This window comes from Papaver somniferum, chromosome 11 (genome assembly GCF_003573695.1).
Source record: "Papaver somniferum cultivar HN1 chromosome 11, ASM357369v1, whole genome shotgun sequence".
NCBI lineage: Eukaryota > Viridiplantae > Streptophyta > Magnoliopsida > Ranunculales > Papaveraceae > Papaver > Papaver somniferum.
The window spans coordinates 13,208,895-13,236,280 of record NC_039368.1 but is presented as its reverse complement, the minus strand read 5'-3'; the positions used below and the strand labels follow the sequence as shown (position 1 = coordinate 13,236,280).

Here is a 27,386-nt window from a genome sequence, read left to right as displayed (position 1 = left end):
GTATTAAGTTATAGCCCTAGTAGGTAGGCTTTATCAAAGGATCATGAGGGGTTCTGGTAGAAACAATATGTGAAAAAGTCGAAATATGTTGAATTGGTTTTGGTTTAGCATAAAAGTATATGTGTTTCGACGGTTTTCAACTTTTGCTTGCAATTGTTAAAACTGGTTTTCAACCTTTCTCTGGTAAAGGTTAAGGTGTGTTGTTATTCTTTTGTTTATGCATAAGGATGACACTGTGATGATATTTCGATATCAATTCTCCCTGGATGAAGATGCTATCATATTGGATAAGTGGACGCGAAACATAACAGTGGACGTTAACAGTGGACTTTCGCCACTAGGTAAAGATGAACTTGGCTAAAGCGAAAGCTTTACCAACACATATTTCGAGAAATAGATAGGCGAGGTAAACTCGGATCGAAATACCAAATGTGTATAATCTAAGTCTATATAGCAAAACGACTTTTGTCTCAAGATATGAGATAAATAGACTTTTGAGTGATAGATAAGTTCAAGTCTCCATATACCTTTTAGTCGATGAAGATCCACCAGTTCCTTGAGTAGTTTTTCATCTTGTATGATGATTTCCATGGAGTTCTTGAGCTCAACTACACTTTCTATCCTAGTCCGAGACCTTAGCTATAATAGACTAGAAATCAAGACGTATAGTTTTGATCACTAACATTGACAAACATGCATGAGATAGAAACACATGCGAGTTCGACCGAGCAATGCTCTAACAATCTCCTCCGTTGTCAATTTTAGTGACAAAACTATCAATACATATGGAATACAAAAAAATATATCAATAAACTTTTGTAGCTCCTATTCCACATGCCTAATCTTCAACATTACTTGAAATCTTCGTCACTTCCAAGTACTCCAATGATCCCAAAGGTTGTAAGTTTAGCATCACCAGTTGTTGAAAATCTGTAGCTATAACAACGAGAAAACAAGAGTTCTCAATCATTGTTATACAGTGTCATAGTATCATTACACAACGTCAAAATTCAATTGTATCACAACTTTAACAACAATACTATGGTGATATGTCACTCCCCCTTAGTCAATACTCCATCTCACATGGAAACCACTCCCCCTTACATAATGATCCGAAAACCATATGTATTTGTAGTGTGAACTACATATTAATTCCCCCCCTTTTTGCCAATAAAATTGGCAAAGGTACAAGAACGGGATCCTAATGAAATTTCCGAAAGAGACATTTCATGACCAAAAGAAAGCATATATCATCTTATTTAGATGCAATCATAAAGACGAAGATAAATGCATTCATCAAGGAATCTATTAAGATACAAGATAACCTCTAAAATATTCCACAGTCGCACTCCCCACAAAGATTTGGCAATTAAGCAGAAGTTCAAAAGAACTCTCCCCCATATTATGTCATTCCCGAAAGAACAACAGGAGCGACCTTAATTTCAAAAAGAAAAGAAGGATTTATTTGGACAGAACAAATTACATACAAGTATGAATTTGAATCCAAACAACTCAATTAAATTAATCATAAGAGAACCCATGATTTACTTAATTGGAAATGCTCAACACAAGTAAACTTATGGAGACTTAAAAGCACTCAATTAGATTATCACAAGAAAACGCACAATTAATCTAATTGAAATACACAACTAAACTAATTACAAAAGTAATCAATTTAATTGGTCATACACGACATAAGAGAATCTATGGAGCAATGACTAAGTTAATCATGAAAATAATCAACCCAGTCAAAAACGCTCAAACATAAGAAAACTTACGGAGTCATAACTAAATAACCAAACAAGATGATTAATTTAGTTCAAAATGCTCGACATAAAGTATCTCGCGGAACAACAACAAAGCTAATCATAAAAATAATCAACTTGGTTGTTTAGTGCTCAACATAATACACATTACGGAGCCTCACAGTAATACATAAAATATGGATCAGGGAAGATCAATTACTGCGGAATACACAAGGATTCATTCTATTTTCCATCACCATTTGCACAATGACATCCAATAGACATAATACTTTAAAACAAAAGATTTTAACCTATATTCCATTAAAATTTGACATAATAGGCTTAACTTTTGTATTTGTCAAAAGTCAATTCATTCTTTCATCAATACATACATATCAACTCACGGACGACTTTACTTTTGAAAAAGTATGGGACCACCAAGTTCACGGACGTAGACACACATATCCCATAACAATATTGCAATATAAAAAACCATAAAGATTAATACTGAAAAAATCATCTTCCAAACAAATTTAGAATTTAAACCAATAAATCTAAAAACATGAAGATGAAAACGTTGGACATAGCTATGTGTAATCACAATAATGGCTATTCCAAACTCTAGTTATTCTACTAAGAAAAACAAGAAAAATAGAAGATTTACTAGGCAAACTAAAATCAAAAATCTAAGAAAAAACGGACTCCATGTCCGAACACGAACTACAATCACATAGACGATTCAGAATATTCACGAGTCTTGAGATCTTTGAGCTTGTGACTGACAGCATCCCTTGCACCTTCAGAGAAGAAATTCTCTTTGTGAAGATCATTGATGTGAGATTTTATGAGACCAAGGTGAGTGGTAACCTTTTCCAGCTCAGTTTTCTAAGAACTAGTATTGAATGTTAAGTAAATTTCTAAGAACTAGATGGTTAATCAAATGTTAAGTTAATAGCAGGTAAACCCATAACTACATCATGGGTTTCCTAATAGAAACTAAATAATAAGGATACTAAAGTTAAAAATCAGTGAAATCGACCATTTACCTTTAGAAAAATCAAAGATACTCATATATGTGTCATCTCCAAGTCCAGCAATCTGCTACAAAAGATGTATCATCACTTAAACCAATTGATAAGTAAAAACATAGTTAGATGATTATAGATCTAACTTATTCCCATTAAGTGAATAAAAAGCTCGAACCGAAATCAAAGAAATTAGGTTTTTGAAACCCTAAAAAGTTATCAAAAAACGATAAAGTAACATCGACGATCAAATTAAATGATAACAACATGTTCTCATATTTCATACCGTTTTTCAATTGATGAAATCTTCAAATTAATTTGCTGAAATTCATGAATTTTGATTTTATCTTCAAGAAAAGGAACCGATGACGACAACGATTTATATTTTTCAAGAAGAATCCAGTAACTGTTTGATTATCATAATTAGGTTCGAAACTTTAAGATTGAACTTTCATTGAAACGACGAGATCAGGTTTTATGATTTTTTTCTTCGCTCGGGAGATGTTTCCATGCAATGAAAATGAAAAAATGGAAACTGAAATACGCAGAACTGGTATTACATTTAGCTGAGGGGTATTTCTGCACTCCGGAAAAGAAATTTTGGACTAAATCGTTCTGGAAAAGATTGACCCATACAAAATATGGTACATTTGGATCTCCTAATACTAGGCTTGAGATGGCAGGACTAAAGAATCTAAAGCCCAACTAATATGGAATTAAACGTTAACTTCTACAATCAATAACGACGTAAATTGTGTATCCACTCATGCCTCACAATTTAATTGAACCACTACTGACTCCTATCTTACCCAGTATACATGGGAGCACGACAAGGCTCGTCAATGCAACAGTAATTTCTTTCCTTTCCGTTTCTTATGTTGTTATTTAATCATTATCAAATATTATATTTTTATCTGATTAACGACAATGTTAATGGGATGTGATTTTTCTTTCCCCTTATTCCCATGGGATGGATTTAATATATCTTCGCATCCGTGATAGTGAGAATATAATTGTTGTAATTCTCGAAGTTATATTTCCATTTCCAACCCTAAAAAAAATTATCTATATTATGGATGTATGGGTGATCAATTTTCTCGAATCAGTTGTTTTCCTTTCTTATCTTATCTTTTAATAGAGAAAGAAAAGAAAAAAAATCATCAAAGATGATTTACAGTTTTTATTCCTTTAATGAACTGTAATCACGAAAAATTGGTGTTACCACAATTCAATTATGTTTGCGGTAACCAATCACGTGCATGGTTGAACAACCTCCGTCCAGTTAATATTGGTATCTTTGTTTGTTAGAACAGGTATCATGTGATTTATTCCTAGGATTTCTATTTTTTTAACAAGAAATCACTTATCCATCGTAAAAGGGATTTTCCCATTGGGATAACCAAAAGGACAATATCTTTTTATTTTGTCGATCAATCAAATATGGTTTTATTTATTAATAATATAAATCATTGGTTTCTATTCCTTACAAGAAACCATTCATCAACCAAACATCATTTTTTTTCCTTCCCTAAAAATCAAATAACGATAAATAGCTTCATTATTTTCTAAAGAAGCTTTTTCTCTACTTCATTCATTCAAGGATGAAATATCGTTATTATTGGTTAAGACAATTACAAATGCTAATTTAACGGGGATTGCTGTATTCTAAGGGATATTTAGAAACTTTAATTTTTTCTCATGGTAATATTCTCCAAAATTCGGACTGCTCCACTTGTTGTTGGAATATGGATGAACACAAAAGATCAAAGGGTGCACACCCGACTTGTTAGCGAATATTTAGTCCTTGTAGTGATTATCTTGTTCTTCTTATAATTCTTTTCTTGATAAAGAAAGTGTTCATAATTTCATTCTAAATTAATATCTCATTAATCCTTGAGGTCAAGAAGTTATCAGATATTTGTATTTGTTTGCATATTTTTAATGTTTTAAGTAATCCATGGTTGATGGGAAATATATATGTCTATCAAGATTTTTTTTTATGTCAAAGGACATATTTCATAATAAGTATATGTCTCGAATTAATCGAATAATACTTAACGAAATTTAAAGTTTTCGTTTATGAGATAAAATTTTTTTACCATGATCAGGGGGAGACATACACTATCAGAAGCTTGTGTTAGTTAACTTAAAAGTTATATCAATTTCTCTCCCAACATGATCAAAATTGAAAACACGCTGTCACTATCAATTGGTGTGAAATGTCTCATTTTGCTTTTATACAAAAGTTTTTGCCTTTTGAAAGGAAAATCCAGTCACGTATAACAAAAATTAGCATCTTAGAATAAGCTGCACATAGTACTTCAATAAAATCTATAAAAACAAGATCCACATTCTCATAGTTCATATATCCTCACTAGAAGATGAGGAGATTATAATGCCTACGGGCGCTGGTACTAGTATTTTTGTGAACTTTTTTCCTAATGTTTGAGAATTGTATGGGATTGTTGTTAGTTAATACGATTGTCGAATTTATAGTTACAGTAGCTACTGAAATAAATGATGGTGTTTTTGGACCCCTCTGCGGAGAAAATCAACATATGTGATTGGTTGGCATGTAATCCAAATTAGGTTGGATTAATTTCTCAGTTAACGCAATTTTTGGATCCAAGACTTAACACGTTAAATTTTCCATACCTATTACTTACAGGTTGGTGTAGTCATAATGTGTTGTATGAGAAATATGTTCCTTTTTAGGACGATTTAAGGGTTTTATTTCTACTCAAACCCTAGGATTGATTCAATAAATTTTGTTCTCTATGTATAATGCTTTTGGCGTGGTAGTCCTTGAAGGACTCATATTGCATTTACACAAGAATTGTGATTTGGAAAATATTCAAAATTGTAATCCTTGTAGGATTCAAATTATATTCAAATAGCCACCTGACTCGATTGTGTTAGGTTTTAACAATCCTCTATGTGTTTTTAGTCATATGGTACAAAACCAAAAATACAGATTAATTTGTTGATGATATCAACGTTATGGGTCTCCTGAGGAGTTCTTAGAAACACAAAAATCCACGCTTTTGCAACATAAATTTTGAAAGTATCACTTTTCCTAAAACGGAGGTAGTATTATTATTATTATTTATTTTTTTAAATCTGCAGTTAGAATTATGCTAGCATAAACTCGTCTTTGAGATAGACTAGAGTTATGATTTGGATGCTCATATTTTGTAATACTCATACAGTTGAGTTATCATCCATAAATCTTCAAAAGTTGTACTCTTTTTCCTTCGTTTCAGGTTTTGTCCCTATGCGGTTTTCCTGACAAGGTTTTAACGAGGCAACATGACATTTTTTTATTTCAAAAATGTTGATATTTGTGCTCTTTTTCCTTTGTCCGAGTTTTTTTCCCATTGGGTTTTACTTGTGAGGTTTTAGTGAGGCAAATTAATTCAACATGGTGGTCATCCAAGGGGGAGTTGTATCAAATTTCGGTTATTTGGTGGATTCCGACCATTAACTAGGTTATTTTGTTAGCCCAAGTCAACATAAAATCCCTTAGGAATTTGGATGTCATTCTGATCCAGATAAGGCATGACCACAAATACAATTTTATTCACTTCTGGTATTGTATCTACATCTTGGTCTTTTGTTGAAGAGACTACATCAACTACTTCTGCAAATCTTCAAAAGTTGTACTCTTTTTCCTTCATTTCAAGTTTTGTCCCTATGTGGTTTTCCTGACAGGGTTTTAACGAGGCAACATGACATTTTTTTATTTCAAAATGTTGATATTTGTGCTCTTTTTCCTTTGTCCGAGTTATTTTCCCATTGGGTTTTACTTGTGAGGTTTTAGTGAGGCAAATTAATTCAACATGGTGGTCATCCAAGGGGGAGTTGTATCAAATTTCGGTTATTTGGTGGATTCCCACCATTAACTAGGTTATTTTGTTAGCCCAAGTCAACATAAAAGCCCTTAGGAATTTGGATGTCATTCTGATCCAGATAAGGCATGACCACAAATACTATTTTATTCACTTCTGGTACTGTATCTACATCTTGGTCTTTTGTTGAAGGGACTACATCAACTACTTCTGCAAATCGTCTTCAGGAAGCGAGCTATCCAAAAATCAAGTTTTCAGTGTATTCAAAGAAACATGAAGACACGAGAAAACTAATATTAGAAAGAAGACTTCATCAACTAGCATATTTCTCATGAAAGCATTGTTATCTCTAGCATTCAAGAAATTCGTTTATCGAAATTGGGAAGTCATGACTCAAGATTTGCAAGCCAAGATTTAACTGAAGTACTAATCAGGGGAGCGCCATCATCAAAGGTGCATTTACTGGACTTATCGCGTTGTACTCTTTTTCCCTCGACAAAATTTTGTCCCACTGGGTTTTTCCTTGTCAAGATTTTAACGAGGCAACATATGCGTGCCAACACTATCTGAGTCTTTACATGCTTATGCAATTTCAGGTTTTTCTCTTTTGAGTTTTCTGATATGTTTGTAATGACTTAGCGGTCATCGAGGGAGTGTTATAAACCATGTTTACTTACTAAGATGTTCTTTGTGTCTAAATTTAGGTTTACATATCTTGGGCACCAAGTCTTATATCAATATAAATAGAAGCTTTAAACATTGTATTCCACACACATTAATAGAAATCTCTCTCGATTCTTTCCCTCTAATTTGTGTCTCTTTCTCTCCTTCCCTCTAATTTGTGTCTCATTAATAGAAAATCTCTCTCGATTCTTTCCCTATAATTTGTGTCTCTTTCTCTATAATTTGTGTCTCTTTTCTCTCCTTCTCTATTTACAACAGTAACATACGTGGCATTATATGTTAGGATTAATAGAGTTATTTTCCTCTTTCTAAAACTTTTTTATACTAGCGAGTAAATATGTTTTCCCGCTGGACTAGCCATTAACCCGAATCGGGTTTAGTGGACTAAAGGACTAGCCATTAACGCGGGTCGGGTTTACTGGACTAAACAACGAAGTTCCCGTACAAAAATCCATGTTTCTATGGACTCTGGTACACTTCCTTCCCCCGTAAACCAGCACCCATAAATAATCAGTTAAAAATATACAACCAATAGCTAACAAGTGCTAAACCATTACACAATAGGGAAATGATGTATTTTTATTGGACATATCTGAGGAGCTGCTAGGATATGCAGTTGTACTACACCTAGCTTCTACATATCACTTCGACTCCCAGCCTTGGTTGATCTTTAAATACAAGAAAGATTCCAAAAACAAGTTACAGCCCACGGCATATATGCCTGGTGTAGGGGCATTTGTAAAAGGTACAAACCTAAAAACACTCTAGTCCTCATTATCCCACAGCTCCTGAGCACTCTTGTAAGGTCCTTCGCTCCTATTCACGAAGAGCTCTTCTCCGTCCAATACTCTCTTCTGCAATTGCGGCAATCACATAGCATAATAATCTTGACAATTAGTGACCGGTGAAACAAAGTGAAAACGTCTACTGTAAACAAGAAACACTTAGCTTGGTAAATTACCTGATCAGAGATGCTGCACAGAATATTGAAATCTTGGTCAGGGATTTCCCACCCAAACACTTGGATGTTCTCTTTGATCCTTTCGTTATTAGTTGATTTTGGTATAACACTAGTCCCTCTCTAAAGTCCCCACTTCACTAGTACCTGCCCTGGTGTCTTGTTCAACTTATTCGCTACACGATCTACCGTTGGATCATGTATCAGATCCCTACCTCCCTCAGACGATCCCGACAGGGGAATAAGCCTGCAATTACATATAAGTAACATACTATCTGTATCGCACAGATACAGACAACATGCTTAGTCATTTAGTGCTCCACTCAGGTGAAGCGTGTAAAGACTTGTTTCAGGTGCAAGAGAAACTCTTCTATGCAACCACTCAGTGTCTGAATTGTCTAGCTCACTACTCTATTTATAATTTTCTGCTCACATGGATAGCCTTTGACTAATCTAGGACTAGTTTGTCCTCCCACAAGTGTATTTACAACATTTGTCTAACATAACCTACAAAATTATAAAGAGGCCAGTGTTCATACCTTAGATTTTCAGAAATGCAAGTACGAGACATACATATATCTCAACCAGTTATAAAAACACAAAGGACAGAACAGAGTCCACGGGTTTCTCAATAATTTGAGGTTTTGCATATCTTTAACTAAAATGTTGGGATGAAATTTTGGTTTCGTATCTAGTATATATATCTAGGTTTAGAATGTTAAGTTTGACAATCTAAACTTACAGTTACGTGGATTCCGTTCTTCGTGCAGTAATCCAGCATTTTATCATTTCTCCATCCTGGGTGCATCTCCATCTAATTACACAATTCACCGAAAATCAGCATTAACATGTAGTGGCGTAGTGGCAAAAAATCACTAAGTAGCAAGTGAAGCCATATCTAAGTATAAAAATGAGTGTTTTGGGCTTTTAGCCAAAGATGTTAAGCCAAGTACGCCAACCTGGCAAACTGAAGGCATGGTCTGGGCAAACTTGAGTAGTTTTTCCAGTTTCTTCATTGTGAAATTGCAAATGCCAATATCTCGAACAATGTTATCTTTGACAAGCTTCTCCATCTCTCACCAAACACCTTCCATGTCGAACTCCAAAATATCTTCTTTCCTTGGCGGTCTCGTAGCAATGCTCTAACAATCTCCTCCGTTGTCAATTTTAGTGACAAAACTATCAATACATATGGAATACAAAAAAAATATATCAATAAAATTTTGTAGCTCCTATTCCACATGCCTAATCTTCAACATTACTTAAAATCTTCGTCACTTCCAAGTACTCCAATGATCCCAAAGGTTGTAAGTTTAGCATCACCAGTTGTTGAAAATCTGTAGCTATAACAACGAGAAAACAAGAGTTCTCAATCATTGTTATACAGTGTCATAGTATCATTACACAACGTCAAAATTCAATTGTATCACAACTTTAACAACAATACTATGGTGATATGTCACTCCCCCTTAGTCAATACTCCATCTCACATGGAAACCACTCCCCCTTACATAATGATCCGAAAACCATATGTATTTGTAGTGTGAACTACATATTAATTCCCCCCCTTTTTGTCAATAAAATTGGCAAAGGTACAAGAACTGGATCCTAATGAAATTTCCGAAAGAGACATTTCATGACCAAAAGAAAGCATATATCATCTTATTTAGATGCAATCATAAAGACGAAGATAAATGCATTCATCAAGGAGTCTATTAAGATACAAGATAACCCCTAAAATATTCCACAGTCGCACTCCCCACAAAGATTTGGCAATTAAGCAGAAGTTCAAAAGAACTTTCCCCCACATTATGTCATTCCCGAAAGAACAACAGGAGTGACCTTAATTTCAAAAAGAAAAGAAGGATTTATTTGGACAGAACAAATTACATACAAGTATGAATTTGAATCCAAACAACTCAATTAAATTAATCATAAGAGAACCCATGATTTACTTAATTGGAAATGCTCAACACAAGTAAACTTATGGAGACTTAAAAGCACTCAATTAGATTATCACAAGAAAACGCACAATTAATCTAATTGAAATACACAACTAAACTAATTAAAAAAGTAATCAATTTAATTGGTCATACACGACATAAGAGAATCTATGGAGCAATGACTAAGTTAATCATGAAAATAATCAACCCAGTCAAAAACGCTCAAACATAAGAAAACTTACGGAGTCATAACTAAATAACCAAACAAGATGATTAATTTAGTTCAAAATGCTCGACATAAAGTATCTCACGGAACAACAACAAAGCTAATCATAAAAATAATCAACTTGGTTGTTTAGTGCTCAACATAATACACATTACGGAGCCTCACAGTAATACATAAAATATGGATCAGGGAAGATCAATTACTGCGGAATACACAAGGATTCATTCTATTTTCCATCACCATTTGCACAATGACATCCAATAGACATAATCCTTTAAAACAAAAGATTTTAACCTATATTCTATTAAAATTTGACATAATAGGCTTAACTTTTGTATTTGTCAAAAGTCAATTCATTCTTTCATCAATACATACATATCAACTCACGGACGACTTTACTTTTGAAAAAGTATGGGACCACCAAGTTCACGGACGTAGACACACATATCCCATAACAATATTGCAATATATAAAACCATAAAGATTAATACTGAAAAAATCATCTTCCAAACAAATTTAGAATTTAAACCAATAAATCTAAAAACATGAAGATGAAAACGTTGGACATAGCTATGTGTAATCACAATAATGGCTATTCCAAACTCTAGTTATTCTACTAAGCAAAACAAGAAAAATAGAAGATTTACTAGCAAACTAAAATCAAAAAGCTAAGAAAAAACGGACTCCATGTCCGAACACGAACTACAATCACATAGACGATTCAGAATCTTCACGAGTCTTGAGATCTTTGAGCTTGTGACTGACAGCATCCCTTGCACCTTCAGAGAAGAAATTCTCTTTGTGAAGATCACTGATGTGAGATTTTATGAGACCAAGGTGAGTGGTAACCTTTTCCAACTCAGTTTTCAACACATCAAAACTTTTCAAGATATCAACGAGCTGCAGTTTAGATTCCTTAAAGTATTTAAGAAAATCATGAACCACTTCGGCAGAGAATCATCTCCTCTTTCTCAACATCCTCATGTGTGTAGGCAAAGTAACATGAGGCATTGGGATGATTATCTTCAACAAGAGTTCTTTTCTTCCTCCCTTTGGACTCAAAACCAATACCTTTATCAAGAAAACCTTTAGAAAAACTCCAAGAATGTAAAGAGGAAGACATTCTTGACAACCAAAATAACCATGAGTATGCAAACGTGACTCAAGGTTTTGGTATTTAAGGGTTTCTTAGGGAAGAAGGTTTTTAGGGTTTACAAACTGTTGAACCGTGATGGTAACCGTGTACACATAAGAACACAACATGACCCTCAAAGAAAAAAACAACAAAACTTTTGCTACATGAGAGACTCATACATGGCTCAATAAATTCCATGACCTTGATGAAGAATTTTAGAGCACAAGTGTAGCAGGCAACAAAAATTGCAAAGAGAGAAAAAATACTAGACACACACATACTTTCTAGTAGCTATAGACGATAAGAAGATAGCTCAACTAATCAGAATACAAAAATCTCCATAGTATACCTGTTTTTTACACAACTTGCTCAACAAGATTTTTATGAGCAAGTTCTTATTCCTTGTGATTAATTAGCACAAGTATGAGCCTTGAGCTCATCAAATGACCGTAGATTACGGTTGAATCTCTTTTTCCAAAATCTTGAGGAAATACGATTATGATATGAAAAGTTATCATAAAATTTGCTATCATCAAAATAAGATGCATAGTTTTTATTTTTACCTGAAGTAGCTTGACCAGGGAAATTTGACAACCTGTTAATGAACTCTTTATATCCTTCAATTATCATTTTTAGATTGTCTTCGCCATCTTTGCTTATTTCTTCTGGTTCCTTTTTCACATCGAGAATAACATCATTTACCTTTCTATCACAAGAAGATTTATGAACTCTTCTTCGATGAAATGATTTAGGAAGACTGTCTCTCTTTTGAACATTTGAGGAACATCTTGAACTTACCTTCCTGGTATAGAACACAGGGCGAGTACTAAACCAATTGGTTTAGACATGCGAATGTCAGTTACGCCTTCAAGAAAAAAATCTAAGGTGTGTTGAAGACGATCAATAGATTTGTCATTCAACCTGGATTTTCTCTCTCGTTCAACATGTCCTTTTTGAATCACAAAAAAGACATACTTTCTGATCAAAAAGGAGATCATTAGAAACAGTTTTACAACCATTGTTAGGAGACTTTTTTCTTCCATGTGGTGTAGAAAACACAATCACATCATTTCTTTCAGGAAGGGATTCTGATTTTACTTCTGGTTTAGGAACGTTTTCAGTCGTAGTAGAAGTACTTGGTATATTAGACTGCTTAGAGCATCCTTGAATAGAGAGTTTACTCAAGCGATGTTCAATTTCCAAGGCATCCTTTCTCAGGCTAGCCTCAAGAGTCATACGTGAAGAATGATTTTCAGTATTTTGTTTGAATTTGAAGTCTCTTATTACACCAAGAAGAACATTGACATGGTGTTTCAACCGATTAAATCTATCAGCTTGGATTTCTAGCAAGATTTAGAATCAATTCACTCTCTTCAGATGTTTCCCGTTCATTAATGGAGATGGTCTATTTTGAAGGGTAATTGGAATCACACATGTCAGTGTTTGTCTGTCTTGTCAGAACACAAGGTTCATATATATTCGATATTGAAGAACCTTTCTCTTTAATAGTATTAGACGAGACAAAACTTTTATTTCTGGTGACGCGTTTGTCAGAGATAATACTCTTGTCCATAGAGTCAGATTGCAACAAACAGATACTTTTGAGGTCTTGAACGTGTTTGCCTGCTCTGATACCAATTGAAAAAGTTGGGGTCTAACAACCACACCCAATATTTCGCTTAGCAATCTATATGGACAAACTCCAATATACTTTCTAGAGAATCAACTAGATAGTCAGACTCAATCTAGACAAAAAGTATATCAAAGAGTTTTTATCTCTATCTCTAGATTTAAATCTTACTCAAGCAAACTGCGAGTCTCAATTTAAATACAAGAGAGATAAACTTGGATGGTACCAAAGACCAATATCCAAGTGTCAATCAATTTAAATCAACAACCAAAAAGTCGGATATTCTAATTGATTGAACAACGCACAACCTGTATTATTTCAATTGTATAAACAAATATAATGCGGAAAAGAAATAACACAGACACCAAAATTTTGTTAACGAGGAAACCGCAAATGCAGAAAAACCCCGGGACCTAGTCCTGATTGAATACACACTGTATTAAGCCGCTACAGACACTAGCCTACTCCAAACTAACTTCGGTCTGGACTGTAGTTGAACCCCAACCAATCTCATACTGATCCAAGGTACAGTTATGCTCCTACGTCTCTGATCCCAGCAGGATGCTACGTACTTGATTCCCTTAGCTGATCTCACCCACAACTAAGAGTTGCTACGACCCAAAGTCGAAGACTTTAATAAACAAATTTGTATCACACAGAAAAGTCTATGATAATAGATAAAGCCGTCTCCCACGAATATACCTATGAGTTCTGTTCCGTCTTTTGATAAATTAAGGTGAACAGGAACCAATTGATAATCCGGACTTACATTCCCGAAGAACAGCCTAGTATTATCAATCACCTCACAATAGTCTTAATCGACGCAGAGAAAAAAGATATTGTGGAATCACAAAAGATGAGACGAAGATGTTTGTGATTACTTTTTATCTCGGGCTTTTTACAAAAATATGCCTGTTTTTTTATGGTTTACAAAACTAAGCCTCTTTTTTTATTTCTTACAAAACTAGGCAAGTTTTGACCAAATGTGATGGATGGAAAGTTAGCACCGTTAAGTGTACATAAAAAGACCTAACAGTCCTCTGAATCGCTGATTTAATGTTGTACCACTCATTTAACTCAGCATGGATTTTGTACATGTGGGCTCGGATATACCATGTGGACTGCTTGCATGGGAATCTTGTCATGGGAAAAATTTGTACACGTCACCATTCACAGCTCCATAATCCATAGCAGCTTATCTTATATTTCCATCATTTTTCAAATCTCAGCTCAACCTTGAATACCAGCAAGAGCACAATCTGATTCCATCACTATATGACAAAGGAAAATGCAGTATGACGATGCAATGTTGGTGGTGGCATATAGACAACATTACTAGAGCCATCAAAGGTACCAGAATCTATATACGCAGGTCACAAAATAAGGACAGTTTATTATTGAACATCCTCCTATAGCTGCTTCAAATACATTTCAGGTTCACGATCTTATCTACCTCAATACCGATACAATAAATTTCAAACCATACTGCATCTTCAACAACATCCAACCATCAACAGAAATATTTTAATTCAGCAATACCTTGTAGACAATCTATCAGCAACAATACTGCAAATATTGCAGCTTCAACAATAGCTAACCATCCGCAGATAGAACCCATCAACACCAAGTAATCCCAATACAGACCCATTATAGATTCTAAAGAATACCATCAATTCCTTCACTTATTTCAGCCATTAGAACAATAGTTACTATTAAATCCAATACATCTTCAACGCATTCATTTACAACATTCAAATCCTAACATGCATCTACTTGCAGTCTTAGTTCAACCTATCTCTATACTAACATATCTCAGTTATGTTTCAATCTTCAATTGACCAGCAAATCATTCATCATCTCTTCTCTAATCGGAAACAATCCACAATCCTCTTTAATAGTCACCAAATTCCTCATCGGATCACTGATTTCGAAACCCATTCTCTATTTGTTCTTATCTCTGACTCAAACTCACTGAAACTCAAATCCACCATAACATAATTCATCATGTTCTTGAATAACAAAACACAATACTCATAAAACTCAAGTACCCCTTTAACCTTCTTATGCAATTCCAACTCACATCCTTACAGATGACCAATTTCTTCATTGGTTGTACAACAAAGGAAACCCTACAATCTCCGTTTTAAATTTTCTCGATCTTCATCTGTCACATTAAACTCAACATCAACTACTGTAACCGAAGACCAATTTCTTGTTTTAATTCCAACAACCACCAAATCCATAAAATCCACTTCAAATTAATATCACCAAAACCACAACATCTTCTTCCTCTCTAACCCATGAACAATGTCTCTTCTCAGCAGCAAGAACCCATGGCAGTAACAGCACCCCCTCACAATTACCATTTCTCCATATCCTTTCACCTGCAACAGTTCAACACTTCTCCTAACACATTCATCTAATTCCCATCAAAACAACATCTTCTTTATAACAGAACCACCACTTCATCTCTTTTGCTTCTCAATTTCCATTAAACCCTTTTCTCGAATTCCCATGTTCAATCAATTTAAGAACCATCATCAATTTCTTCATCTAAATATTTTCAGTGAAACCCTAATTTAATTCCAAATACTCCTTCTCTAATTCGAGCATCAAAACATTAGTCAAACTTTTTCAGATCAATCATACCCCTCCTTTGATGTCTTCTTATCCATCGTAAATCGAAATACCCATTTAGTTCATAGAAACCCTAATTTTTGCCTTTTGTAATTGCATTAGTTGTCGAAATACCTAATTTTTGCATTTGCTAGTGATTCAATTTGTTATAAAAAACCACGATTAGGTTTGATTTTAGAGAAACCCCTAACTTATCTCTCGATTTTAGCAGAAGAAAAAATTGATTCAGATAAACCAGAGAGAAGAAGGAAGAAGAAAATGAGAATCAAACTGTCTCTCTTCTGCTATTAGATGGGTTTTCTCGTGTATCATCTAACCAACTAAGCATTTAGACCGTCCAATTTCTCTGAGATCTGGATATCTCAGATTACTGATTCCATGTGTGACGTTAATTTCTATGGACGTCCATCGTGGTCGTTCAAGTATCGTCGAGATTTCAGCGATCTTAGATTAGGCATTCAGATCGACACACGTGGGCGACATTAACTATGCTACTGAAACACGTAAAGAAAGGGAAGTTTAGTAATCTTAACACCTTCACGAGATCTCTCTACAAGATATTTTGGTGATATATTGAATAGTCAACACGAGAAATTGACTGAGATAACGGATTTGGATGGAATCCTTTTGATTGGCCTAGATTTGTAAGAAATAAAAAAAGAGGCTTAGATTTGAAAACGAGGGTCCAGAACAGGCCTACTTCTGTATATATTCCTTTTATCTTTCCTATTGGAGATAGAAATCTCAAGACAATTATTACAATTGTACTTGTACGATAGAAACAACAAGATCAGATCACACAACTATAAGAAATTAGTATCGATCTAGCTTCACAATCCCAATGAAGTCTTTAAGTTGTTAACCTGGTTTAGAAGAAGAAACAAAGGTTAAAGGAGAATCGACTCTATCTTATCACAACTAGTATCACACAGAATGTGTGGGGATTAGGTTTCCCAGTTGCTAGAGTTCTCCCTTATATAGTCTTTCAAATCAGGGTTTGCAATCAATGTTAGCTTAGTAGCAAATCATTCATTATTCACCGTTATATGAAAACCTGATTAGAGTCAAGATAATATTTATCAACCGTTAGATCGAAAACATAGCTTGTTATACATAAATAAAATGCACGTTCCTGGGCTTGTGTAACCGTACCCAAACTTGTACATTAGTTGGTTCAACAATAGTTAACCAAATGGTTAGCCGTATGATCACTTTCATATCAACCATGTTCTTCTTCACCATATCTAGTTCAAATGACTCAAATGAATTAGTTAGAGAGTTGTTCAATTGCAAGGAAATCTTATGTACTACACAAGACACAATTGAAGCAAAAACGATTTGATTCACATGAATCGGTTCATGAACTCTATAGCCACGGTTTGCAATTGCGTTCCTTAGTTTATAAAGATAAGTTCACTAAACATCGTTTTTAGACATAACCTACTCAAGTTCGCGGACTTAAGTTCCCGAATGGAGTTCACAAACTCCAGAAGAAATTCTCGGGTTTGAGAACTTCGCCAGTTCGCGGACTGGGTTCGCGTACTTAGCTCACGCATTACTCCGGTTCACTTGATCAACAAAGTTCACAAACTTCGGTTCAAGCAATAAGTACTTATACATATATGTGTTACCACAACAATACTTATATCCTCCAAATGGTTATATAGTCTAAACTCTCATTTCAATCATTGAAACATTCTCAGAGGATGTTATATAGTTGTTATTCACAAACCATTTCTCGTCAGAGCAATTTTCAAAGTGATTGAAACATAACATGACTTTCTTCACTAGGTAAAGATGAAATTGGCTAAAGCGAAAGCTTTACCAACAAATATTTCGAGAAATAGATAGGCGAGGTAAACTTGGCTCGAAATACCAAATGTGTATAATCTAAGTCTATATAGCAAAACGACTTTTGTCTCAAGATATGAGATAAATAGACTTTTGAGTGATAGATAAGTTCAATTCTCCACATACCTTTTAGTCGATGAAGATCCACCAGTTCCTTGAGTAGTCCTTCGTCTTGTATGATGATTTCCATGGAGTTCTTGAGCTCAACTACACTTTCTATCCTAGTCCGAGACCTTAGCTATAGTAGAATGGAAATCAAGACTTATAGTTTTGATCACTAACATTGAAAAACATGCTTGAGATAGCAACACATGCGAGTTCGACCGAGCAACGCTCTAACAGAGTGCAAAACCAACAAGTGGGTAAGCTGCAACATTGGCTAGTATTGGTACATGCGTAAATGCAATGTTGTTGAAGTTGTTTCGTAATCTTTTTGTGTCATCTTTGCTTTTCTGGATCCTTCATGGAGGATTGTTTGTATTCCCATTTAAACAATTAACCACTACTTCACTATCTCCTTCAATGATGACAGAGTTTATGTTCATGGTCGATGCTAATTCAGCTACTAGCTAGAACCCATCTGCTTCAACATAAATAACACTGTCAGAAGTGCCGAGTCTTGTAGTTGCATCCATGCAATTAATTCCCATTACTGTCTCTGGAAATTGCGGGCCAAGCATAAGCTCCATCTTTCCAGGCTGTGTCCACGTTAATCTTTATGAAAGCATGTTGTGGAGGGGTCCATGTTTCCATAATCATATTTACATCCACAATAGGGACATCAACTTCAGCATTTAGGTTATCATCCATACTAAATTTATAGTAAAGATTGAGCCAGTAGCCTGCCATATTTAGAGTACCTTGCACATTAGTAGTTTTTCTTTCAAATACTTTGGTGTTTCTCGTCTTTCATATATCCCATAAGATAGACATCTCCAGGGATATAGTGTGCTCATTGTTACCATTGAACAACCAGCTTTAAACTAGCTAAGGAAGAGTAATATTTGGAGTTTCCTATAATCCGAGTCCCAGTAGTGAGGCAAATCAAATTGCTTGGGAATGAGTGCAATGAATCAAGAGGTGGTCCACTGTTTCAGCTGCAGAATTACAGAGAGAGCATTCCGGGGATACTGTGTCAACAAACCTGTTAATTTTTGTGTCTACAACTAGACCATTATTAATGGCCCTCCATACAAAATATTTATTTTTTGGAGTAGATTTCTTTATTGACCAGAATCTTTCCAAGGGAAAGTATTATCACCTGAGTTAGATGATTCACCTTGATTTGTTTGGAGCAGTTTCTGAAAATATTGTGATGTGAAATCTCCATGAATGGTGAGCTTTAGCATAAGTATTTATTGGAACTTATTGAATGAGAGATGCAGTGTACTCATCCACAACCTGCAGGATAGAATTCATATCCCAGTCATCAGTTGTCTGATTTATAAGCTGATAGACTTCAGTGATATTAGTATCATCATCTTATCTTTTATGGAGAACTTCATCTTGAATAGAGGGAATCCATGGGTCTGAGAAAATTTTGATTTCTTTCCCACTCCCAACTAGACACCTGCATCCTTTTTTGAGTTCATTTTTGTTGTCCATAATTGTTGATCAAGTTGTAGAGAATTTTCTTCGCTTTTGACATCCCAAAACATCTTGTCAGTATTTTGCCTCCAAGATTTTCACATAAAGACTCCTTATCATGCAAAAATACCCATGCCAATTTTGTCGTTAGTGCTTGATTGAGATCTGATAATAATCTAATTCACATGCGTCCTTTTTCTTTTGAGATATTAAACCACTACCATTTAAAGAAATGCATTTTCATGTTATCTTTGTCATGTCCCCACCATAAATCTCTTATGATTTGAGTCAGCTTTTTGAGAATAGTTTTAGGAATGCTTGAAGTAGACATATAGTAGACAAGAATCAGAACCAAAACAGACTGAATTTAATATTGTTCTCCAGTATAAGACAGATTCTTTCTTTTCCATCCTCATAACTTTTCAATGAAATTCTTAATGAAAAAGTTAAAATTGGATACTTTGTTATCCTTGTTGTAAAATCTTCACCCCCAAGTATTTTTCTTCTGTGTGTATCCGTGTAACTCCAAAATTTGAATGATTTCTTTTGCGTATGATCCTGAGACATTTTTGCTGAAATGAATAGAGATTTATATTAGTTGACAAGATGACCTGAGACACTATAGTATTGTTGCAGAATTGTTGTTATTGAATTTATTTTGCTTGTATCTGTGTTTCCAAAAATCATTACATCATCTGCAAACATTATGTGGAATACACTTGGAGCCCATCTGTTTATCATATATCCGTTGTAGTGTCCATCTTCCTCCATCTTGTTTATTATCTTTGAGAAGTAGTGAGAATATATGGTGAATAAATAGGGAGACAATGGGCCTTCTTGTCTTATTCCCCTATTACCTTTGAAGAAACCCTCTGGCTGACCGTTTAGGAAAATAGAGAAAGACGTAGTCTCAACTCAATTCATGAAAAGTATATGTGCTCTTCCTGTAATATCAACATTAACAAGTGCTTTGCTTAGAAATTCCTTATCAATTTTATCATATGCATTTCTCATGTCAAGTTTGAGAGCAAAATAACCATGTGAGTATCATATGTATGTATGGAATTGAACAATTCTTTGGATATCACAATATTGCAAGAATTTGTCTGCCTGGGACAAAAGAAAACTGATTTTTCTCAATTAGGCTGTCAAGAGAGGGATTCAACCTATTTGTTATAATCTTAGTGACAATCTTGTAAAGAACATTACAAAGAGCTACTAGTTTGTAGTCTGATGCAGAAGCAGCGTTCTTCCTTTTAGGAATTAGAGCAAGATGATTATGATTAAGACCTGGAGGAATGCATGAGTTTCTGAATCAATCTTGAATGAGTTGTACCACTTCACTATTAACTACACTACAACATTTCTTGTAGAAAATAGTTGGATAACTATCTTGACCTGGAGATTTTAGAGAACCCATGTTCTTCAACACATTAAAGATCTCTTCAGCATTAGAAATTATACTTAATGACCTGCAATCTTCTTCACTAAGCATATTAGAGTTCTCAAAAGAAAAAAGTTTTGAAAACGAGATAAGAGATGATTTTTGATCTTTCATTATCTGATATCCATTTACATCATCTTGCTTAATGGAAAAGATTTTGTTTTTGCTTCTTCTATGGATAACAAACACATGAAATACCTGAGTTTTTTTATCTGTGGAAGGGATCCATTTGGATTTGTTTCTTTGTTTCCAAAACATCTTTTCTCTTTTCTCAAGATTGATGATTTTTTTGACAGACTTTCTTTGCTTCTCTCTTATGTCAACCGAGTGTGTTGTGGCATGTAAGTCAACTAGCTTCTGCTTCTCATTTTCAATCTCTCTCCTTGTGTCCCCAAAAGAATTCCTGCTCTATTTTGTGATATCTTTGTTCATACTGCGTAGTCTTTCCATTATATCCCCAGTTGTTGTTTTCCATTTTGATTTTATAATATCCTTGAATCGAGGATGATCAATCCAGTAGTATTCAAATTTGTAATTTGGTTTTCTTCTTGGTGGCTTCCTCATGGTATTGATCAGAAGGATTCATTCTCACATATCCCCCCTCTCTCCTATTTGCCTCCTCTCTTCTCTGTGGGATTCATTGTGTTTGAGAGAAAAAAATCAACTTTCATCTGAATATTTCATTGTTCATTAATCATTGCTTCAAAAATTTCTTCGTCAATTAACCGATTCTATTAAAATTCCTCCTTGTAAACGAACTCAAAACCCTAAACCTGATCCGGAAGTGGGAGTTGCGTCTCCACCAAAATCGAAAGCGCAACAAGTACTCGAAGATAGGTTACATCGGACTGCCGTTGAAAAAGAAGGTGAACCGGACGATCAAACTCTCAATCAAACGGCTTATGCGATAAGGTAAGTGATTCCGAACTGTTTTATAATTGTTTAATCGATTTAAAGTAGTGATTTTAGGTTAGAATCACGAACCTAACTGAAAAGTTTCAGTTACAACTATTGTCGGCATTGGATATATGTTTCATACCCTTCCAGAAATTAGAATCGACATTGAAATTCATATGAATGCCATGTCGGCATATATTTTCGGTATTTTTTTTAAGATGAATACCATGCCGGTAGAGATGGATAGAATCACCAGGATTTGTGTTACAGCGTAGCTCAATTGAACTTACCAGGCGTTGGTAAGTCAAGTTTGGTTGTCATATTTTAGTATCAAAACTCATCTAGAGTCGCTTGATTAAATACTAGAGTCAAATTCGTTTAGGTTAGACAAGAAAGTATAGGAATGTTGAGACATACAATTATTACCCCGAAGACTTGAAGAATGTGAAGAAGTAACGAACTGCAGCGACGACATGATCCTTCCACTTAAGGTTAGTAATATTGACTTGAACTGTTTCATTCCTAACGTATATTTCAAGTCGTGCTATATTGAAAACATAACTGCGAAGATGTATATAGTATACATATTGTATATTACTCTAGTGATGTGACATGATCATAATAGTATGATCATAGTATTAAGGACTTAGCCTACGAAGTATAACACTTATCTTTTGAACTTCATAGTCATGACATCGACATAATCTTGTATATATTGTTATGATTATGTGAATAGATTATGGTGAAGATTTCATCCTAGGAAACAATGTTTTACATTTGTTTAAAGGATGTAAATTCATGAACTTGTTTCGTGAATCGAAATGGAAATCAATAGGATTATTGGTCCGGCTATTCATTGCAAATCTTTGGATGACTAATATGTGTGAGTTAGTAGAACCGATATTAACTCAGGTTATGTATATTGGTATAACTAATCACAATGCCTAGAATTATGATTTGGTATGACTGGTTTTGATAATTGGTGTAACCGATCCTAAGTAATCATTATGTGATCGTATGATCGATCCTTGTAATTGGTGTGACTGATCCTAGTAATTGGTGTGACCGATCATAATTATAGTGTGACCGATTCTTGTAATTGGTGTAATCGGTCCTGGTAACTGGTGTGACCGATCACAAGTAATACCATATGTAGATAGAACTGATCCTTGTAACTGGTGTAACCGATCCTAGTGACTAGTGTGACCGATCACAAGTGTTTCCATATTTAGGTATAAACGAACCTAGTGATTGGTAGAACCGATTGAACCCATGTATGTGATTTGGTATTTGATCAATCACATAGTAGTTTTGGTAAACAGGCGAACCAATTCTAAACTTGTTTGGAAGTGTGGTATAACCGATTCCAGGAATGCAAATCCATGTAAATATGAAATAAGGATTTGCAGTGAAAATATGTCAACATACTTTGAACACGAGCAATAACTCTTATCATTTATTGTTCAAAGATATTCCTTGGTACTCAAGGTGATCTTGTGCCGAAATAAATTAAGAATCTTTTAATTAAGGTTTTTGGTTTTATATGCTTTAATTACCAGCAATTAAATTCATATCTCTAGAGAATAAAAATTAGTAATGTGCATTTACTAATTGGAGATTTTCTATTGAGAGATTTCAGAAATATTGGACAAGCATTTATTGGAATTAAGAAAACCGAATTTTTCCATTCATTGCATATCTTGAGAATATTTTCGGTTTTGGAAGTTTCTTGGTGTCCAAACATCCTTGGTCTATGAATACCTAGGTTTGTATTTCTAGCAAACTATCCTAAGAGCCAGGAAAAATTTATTTCTTGTTGTTTCTGGTGGAGCCATCTATTCTGAGAGGAAAGTATCTTAATTATGTGTCTCTTACGACCGCTCATTTAAAGACTTATATGGGATCAAGAAGCTCTACGAGTATCGTTGGTGAGAAACTAGATAATTGTAGTGTTATTAGTTTTCGATTGATTTGATTGACTAACGTTTGTTGAAACTTTAGTTGCACCTAGTTTTCTTATGCTTGAGAATCTCCTCTTATGATATAAGATTCATTCAAACTAGATCAGAGTATCGATGAGATCTTTAGAATTGTTGTTAAATCTAAAGACATCTTGTGATAATCCATATATTGTTAACAGACTTTGTGCGTGATTGATCACAAGATATTTAAGTGGTGTTGTGCAGGTTATTGAAGATAAAAGAAGATTTGAAGATGAATAATATTTTTTATTAGTTTTCTTATCTTGTGAATTCTGTGCACAAACCTTGATCGGATGGGATCCAACTAGAATCGATTTATCGACTGATTAGTTGCTTGAGATCGGCATTCTCTATATTTCTCTTTGAGATTTATATTGAGTGGGTGCGAAACTATACTTGATTATTTCGATAGTTATAATAAGATTGATCTAACAAGACAAATGAGTTTATTAGATTAAACATTAAAGCCTTTGTCAGCGAATCATTAAATCCTATAGCAAGATTGATTAGATTGGTTACCAAACAGATTATTTCTTTGTTGTTTGGGATACGATCCAAAGGACTTGATATTCAGGTGCGTGACTCTAGAATTCGAAGGCGCAGTGATACTGGGGGAACTAAGTAGCTAGGGGTAGTCTGCTTGGTATCAACAAAGTTGGTATTAGATTTTGTATAGCGGCTTAATTCTGAGAGTATTCAAAATTGTACTAGGTCCCGGGGTTTTTATTCATTTGCAGTTTCCTCTTTAACAAAAACTTGATGTGTCTTTTACTTTGATTTCCGCATTATATTTGTTTATTATAATAAAGAAAAAAACACATATACGTTAACTCTGCATTACTTGATAGTGATCTTATAGAGTTTGGTTATTACCGAACCTATTATCAAGTAACACACTTTGTTGTATTATTGTCTCAATCTTGTATCTATAGTCAATCACACAAGTTATCTTGTTGTTGTATTGTCTCGATCTCGTATCCATGGATAGTCACACAAAGTGTGAACTAAATTGTCGTGTTGTCTCGACTTTGTCCATAGACGATCACATCCGATATAAGACTTATAGGTTGAAACAAAAAGATTGTGGTGTATCTGGGTATCCTCGTCTTTTCAATTTGCATGTCCCAAATCCGCATTGATGTTCAGGTTTACTACAATGCTAGCAAAGTGTTCCGGTATTGTTTTGCAACTTCATATCAATGTTGGTCGTGGTAGTAAAAAAACGAAATCTTCTGGATTGAATTTCATAACAGTCGGCATTGTTTACTATTACATATCAATGTCGACAGTTCTAGCTGGCATGCTCACATTTTTTTCTTCATATAATGGTTGCTTATGTTTGATCTATTTCGAGTTTTTCAAAATCCATGTCGTATTTGGTTTTACAATGCCGGTATCGCTTTTTCAATGGCATCTTATATGTTTTCAACGCCAGTTTATGTTAATTGTTTGTACGTCTTTTGATGTAGGTCTAAAGCCAAGTAAATTAAGAGTAGAAAGAAGATGGATCTTGGCACCTCTGAGTCTCTGCCTCCTCGAGGTGGCCTCCCTAAACGTTTGGTGCATGCTCTAAAATAGGAAAAGATTGAGAAGATAAGGACCGTAGAAAACTCGCAATCTGTGAACGTACTGGAGAATCAGATGATGGGCAAGATGAAGAGGTTGAAACAAGTCGAGAACTTAGACAAGATGATGAGAAAGGTGAATAACCAATACAAGGTGAAGTTCAAGGTACAACCGGTACAAGAAGAACAAAACAAGAACAAAGTAAAAAAATAAAAATTTGCGCACCTTCCTCATCCTAATGACATGTTAACTGCCGGTGATGATAGCAAACTTTGGGGTGAATCGATTGAGACGCTACTCCTATTTGGCTACAAAGACTCGTGGGCTCACGAAATTTATTTAACTTATGTAAGACTTTCTATCTTGTGCTCGTGTATTGTTGCGTATGATTTTTTTCCATGGTCTACCATTTATATTTGTGTCATTTTTTCTTTGTAGGATCATTAGAGAGTTGTACGTGTTTGCAAATGATAATCCATGGCTGATTGAGTTTTTTATAAGGAATGCGTAGGTGTTCAAGAATTAGTACGAGAATCTGGGTTGTATCATGTGGTCGAAAATTTCTTGGAGTATGATTCTGTGACAGTTAATTGCTTCGTTGAGAGATTTTATGGTGAAACCGATACGATGCACTTCCATTTTTTGGAGATGACCTTGATCTCGGAAAATGCTCAGAACATTTTAGGCCTAGAGGTGGGCGGGAAATCTGTTGCAGAATGAGATGACAATCAGGACTTAGAATCAGGAAGTTATGCGCTTTGACCAACAAGCTATTTGGCTGGGACCATGATACTTCAGTCACAAGATTCTATGTATCTTAGAATTATAGGACAAAGAAATTAAAGTTGGTTATGCTATGGGAAAGGTAAGGAGGGACAACGAAGAAATCCGAGCATGAAGACTGAGATCCCACACAAATCCCTCGTACATCCGTTGCGTATCTGCCATTCCTCTTGGGAACTAGGGTATTCCTTGACTCTAGTGGAAACAGGATGAACGCCAACTTCCTGCAATACTTGGATCCGTTGCACGAGGTCATTAACTATTCCTGGGGCACTGAGGTCATGGCGCATTTGATGACAGAGATAGAAGGGCCTCTAAGGAGATTACCAATCAATTTTTCGGGAATTTCACTATACTCCAGTTAATGTTGTTTGTGAACTTCTTTATTTATGATCGTTCTTATTTATTGTTTCCATATACTATTAGTATTGAAAATAAAATTATTGCTTCTTATATGATTCATTCTATCTTTGCATAAGTGTGGGCGTACGAACATTTCCCAACATTGTTCACGAACTATAAATCATTTATGAAAAAGATAATTGGGAATCGGATCAGCCTAGATCTCAGAGATACGAGTTCAACAATATTATGAAGCCCATAACAATTTCCAATTTACAGAGATGAGATTGGCTATGGACGCGATGATGACCGACTTGGTGGTGTTTGACCCTTGCAAGGTGGAAAGAGAAAATCCCTGCGTCATGAGGCCTAATAACGTTGTATTTTATAATGGACAATTGTTTCACCCAAAGGGATACGTCATAGCCAATCCTCGACGTGTAATGCCACAACTCGGGTGTAAGCAACAAACTGCAGTGCAACAACTTTTTTTGGCAGATTCTTTCATGACTTTCCTGAATTCCAATCAATTGAAAAAAGATTAGAGGTAGTGTATAGGCCAAAACCAGTTCCAAAAAACATTGAAGGGAAAGGGAACCATGTTGTTCGGTAGATACGAGTAATTGGGAGATTGTGGAAAACGGTGATGAAGTCGGTCCTGGCTACATGAGAGCTTTCGAGAATTACTCGCATCATTTTTTTGTAGGCCTGCCTAACATTGTAGTCCCCCCCAGGGAAATCCTCCCAATACAACTTTACGCCAGCCACCGGATCTTTTATATCCGCACCTAATGCCCTTTGTGCCATGGTGGTACGTATTGCTTATCGCTTGTTCTCTTTAATGTATTATCATTGTTTAAATATAAAAAATATTTTTTGTATTGGATGAAACTAGCGGAGGCAACCTGGAAAATTGGGTAAATATTTAGTTGCAAGGTGCAAAAAGTAGAGGTGCTGGCCCATGAAGAAATGAGGGATGTCGATGAAAAGATAAATAAAATCGCAGATCCAAATGCAAAAGGTCTTCTAGGCGAAAGTAAGAGGAAGGTCGCCAAGAAACCAAAATATGGGGAGATGAAAGATGTTTTTTATGTTTATTGGTG

At 34.9% G+C, this 27,386-nt stretch overlaps 1 pseudogene; it reads right to left on the bottom strand.

Moving 5' to 3' along the window:
- Positions 1–8,066: 8,066 nt before the first annotated feature.
- Positions 8,067–18,531, bottom strand: LOC113324141 (annotated as a pseudogene).
- Positions 18,532–27,386: the final 8,855 nt, after the last annotated feature.